Consider the following 4,070-nt stretch of genomic DNA (forward strand, 5'->3'; position numbering starts at 1 on the left):
GTCAGATAATGTTTGTATCAGGGTGCCAAAACATTACTTGATGTTGCAAGAATGTTAACAGCCTTCTTTAAATGTTCCCATAATATGCAATTAGGTTGTGGAAACTATGTGGGTACATGACAAGATAACAAGATATAGGTTCCCAAAACATAAAATATGCTCAGTTCTAATGACGTTCATACAATGTTTAAGTTAAGTTGCACAAGATGTTCTCTTAATGCTGTAAGGAATAAATATGTCTGTTTTTATGACATTCAGAGCATAAAAAAATAATATTTGTTTTAGGTTTAAAATAATATTCCATTGATGTTCACACTATACATTTGACCTTGTCTTGGAGGTCCTCAGAAACATAGCATTTTAATTGAATTCATAGGTCATTTGAACAGCATTTCATCATACAAGCGCAACCATGTTTCTCACACATCGACAAGCTGCACATTGTCATAGGACTTTTGAACAACATTTCAACATGCAAACACACCCATATATATTTTTTAAAACTTCATATGGTGATAATCTGCACATGTGGGGTTTGAACCTACAATGTTTGCTTCCAAAACCAGATATTTTATCCTCTGTACCACTAGGGAAGCACTCTTTAATTGTCTTTTTTAAAATAGTATATATAGCAATGGCAGTATGGTCAATCAGGAATTCCATACTCCTTCCGAGCCTTCTTACCCATGGAAATAATGTTAACTGGGATATTCACCATCACTTCACCCTTCCTATGCTGCATACTTCTGGGCTCATATTTACAAAGTATCCAACACTATGACTGCTGATCTAGGATCACTTTTGCTTTTCAGATCATGAAAAATAAGCCAGGAGGGACCATATCTAGCACCACTAGTTAGGAATTATATCAGGTGCGCTTCTAAAAATCGACCAGTACATTTTTACACATTTTATTATTTACAGTTAGTCTACAGTTAGTCTACAGTTAGTCTACAGTTAGTCTACAGTTAGTCTAAATTCTGCATTTCTGACTGGATTTATACATCTGGACGAAATAAAGACGTCCTCTCTTTTAGTAGAGTATATCTGAGCCTCACTTTCACCTTTTTTTCTAAGGAAACATGGTTATAGAACATGTGAGATGGAACCTGCACTATTCAAACCGCAGCCAGATAATTAACTGTGGCCTCTGGAGTTGTTTTCAGTCAAATATTGTCAATCAAGTCACGGAACACAATTTCTGAGTTATTAAAATGTTCCCATTCTCTTCATATGCTGTGTACTTTTGTAACATCTTGTGAAATGTGATTATGGTGGGGTAGAGCTTCCTTTAAATACATTTTATAATTTTGTATGCTTCCTGATGCTTCCTGATTCACCATAGCTTTGCACGCTCTTGGATAGCTGTGGCCTTGTTTTTTTATTTGGTGAAAATTAATATTTGACTGAAGAAAAAAAACAAGGTCACAGCTATCCCCTGGTTGTGAAGAGGGTTAATGATCTGGTTAAGGAACCAAAAATTGTATGTTCAAACCCTGCATGTGCATATAAGGAGAGGGAGAGAGAGAGGGAGAAGCAGAGAGAGAGAGAGTGAGAAGCAGAGAGAGGGAGAAGCAGAGGGAGAAACATAGAGAGGGATAAGCAGAGAGAGAGAGGGATAACGAGAGAAAGAGAGAGAGGGAGAAGTAGAGGGAGAAGCAGAGAGAGGGAGAAGCAGAGAAAGAGAGGGAGAAGCAGAGAGAGAGAGAGAGAAGCAGAGAGAGAGAGGGAGAAGCAGAGAGGCAGAGGGAGAAGCAGAGAGAGGTAGAGGTTGAGAAAGAGAGGGAGAAGCAGAGAAAGAGGGAGAAGCAGAGAGAGAGAGAGGGAGAAGCAGAGAGAGGTTGAGAAAGAGAGGGAGGGAGAAGCAGAGAGAGATAGAGAGGAAGAAGCAGAGAAAGAGGGAGAAGCAGAGAAAGAGGTGGAGAAGCAGAGAGAGGGAGAAGCAGAGAGAGAGAGGTTGAGAAAGAGAAGGAGGGAGAAGCAGAGAAAGAGAGGGAGAAGCAGAGAGAGGGAGGGAGAAGCAGAGAGAGAGAGGGAGGGAGAAGCAGAGAGAAAGAGGGAGAAGCAGAGAAAGGTAGAGGTTGAGAAAGAGAGGGAGGGAGAAGCAGAGAAAGAGGGAGAAGCAGAGAGAGAGAGAGAGGGAGAAGCAGAGAGAGGTTGAGAAAGAGAGGGAGAGAGAGGTAGAGGTTGAGAAAGAGAGGGAGGGAGAAGCAGAGAAAGAGAGGGAGAAGCAGAGAAAGAGGGAGAAGCAGAGAGAGAGAGAGAGAGGGAGAAGCAGAGAGAGGGGAGAAGCAGAGACGGAGAAGCAGAGAAAGAGGGAGAAGCAGAGAGAGAAAGAGGGAGAAGCAGAGGGAGAAGCAGAGGGAGAGAGGGAGAAGCAGAGAGAGAGAGAGAGAGGGAGAAGCAGAGAAAGAGGGAGAAGCAGAGAGAGAGAGGGGGAGAAGCAGAGAAAGGGAGAAGCAGAGAGAGAGAGAGAGGGAGATGCAGAGAGAGGGAGGGAGAAGCAGAGGGAGGGAGAAGCAGAGAAAGAGAGGGAGAAGCAGAGAGAGAGAGAGAGGGAGATGCAGAGAGAGGGAGGGAGAAGCAGAGGGAGGGAGAAGCAGAGAAAGAGAGGGAGAAGCAGAGAGAGAGAGGTTGAGAAAGAGAAGGAGGGAGGAAGCAGAGAAAGAGGGAGAAGCAGAGAAAGAGGTGGAGAAGCAGAGAGAGGGAGAAGCAGAGAGAGAGGGAGAAGCAGATAAAGAGAGGGAGAAGCAGAGAGAGAGAGGTTGAGGGAGAAGCAGAGGGAGAAACATAGAGAGGGATAAGCAGAGAGAGAGAGGGATAAAGAGAGAGAGGGAGAAGTAGAGGGAGAAGCAGAGAGAGGGAGAAGCAGAGAAAGAGAGGGAGAAGCAGAGAGAGAGGGATAACTAGAGAAAGAGAGAGAGAGAGAAGCAGAGAGAGAGAGGGAGAAGCAGAGAGGCAGAGGGAGAAGCAGAGAGAGGTAGAGGTTGAGAGAGAGAGGGAGAAGCAGAGAAAGGGAGAAGCAGAGAGAGAGAGAGAGGGAGATGCAGAGAGAGGGAGGGAGAAGCAGAGGGAGGGAGAAGCAGAGAAAGAGAGGGAGAAGCAGAGAGAGAGAGGTTGAGAAAGAGAAGGAGGGAGAAGCAGAGAGAGGAAGAAGCAGAGAAAGAGGGAGAAGCAGAGAAAGAGGTGGAGAAGCAGAGAGAGGGAGAAGCAGAGAGAAAGGGAGAAGCAGATAAAGAGAGGGAGAAGCAGAGAGAGAGAGGTTGAGAAAGAGAAGGAGGGAGAAGCAGAGAGAGGGGAGAAGCAGAGGGAGAAACATAGAGAGGGATAAGCAGAGAGAGAGAGGGATAACGAGAGAAAGAGAGAGAGGGAGAAGTAGAGGGAGAAGCAGAGAGAGGGAGAAGCAGAGAAAGAGAGGGAGAAGCAGAGAAGAGGGATAACTAGAGAAAGAGAGAGAGAGAGAAGCAGAGAGAGAGAGGGAGAAGCAGAGAGGCAGAGGGAGAAGCAGAGAGAGGTAGAGGTTGAGAAAGAGAGGGAGAAGCAGAGAAAGAGGGAGAAGCAGAGAGAGAGAGGGGAGAAGCAGAGAGAGGTTGAGAAAGAGAGGGAGGGAGAAGCAGAGAGAGATAGAGAGGAAGAAGCAGAGAAAGAGGGAGAAGCAGAGAAAGAGGTGGAGAAGCAGAGAGAGAGAAGCAGAGAAAGAGAGGGAGAAGCAGAGAGAGAGAGAAGCAGAGAGAGAGAGGTTGAGAAAGAGAAGGAGGGAGAAGCAGAGAAAGAGAGGGAGAAGCAGAGAGAGGGAGGGAGAAGCAGAGAGAGGGAGGGAGAAGCAGAGAGAGGGAGGGAGAAGCAGAGAGAAAGAGGGAGAAGCAGAGAAAGGTAGAGGTTGAGAAAGAGAGGGAGGGAGAAGCAGAGAAAGAGGGAGAAGCAGAGAGAGAGAGAGGGAGAAGCAGAGAGAGGTTGAGAAAGAGAGGGAGAGAGAGGTAGAGGTTGAGAAAGAGAGGGAGGGAGAAGCAGAGAAAGAGAGGGAGAAGCAGAGAAGCAGGGAGAAGCAGAGAAAGAGGGAGAAGCAGAGA

Source organism: Oncorhynchus gorbuscha, linkage group LG15 (genome assembly GCF_021184085.1).
Source record: "Oncorhynchus gorbuscha isolate QuinsamMale2020 ecotype Even-year linkage group LG15, OgorEven_v1.0, whole genome shotgun sequence".
NCBI lineage: Eukaryota > Metazoa > Chordata > Actinopteri > Salmoniformes > Salmonidae > Oncorhynchus > Oncorhynchus gorbuscha.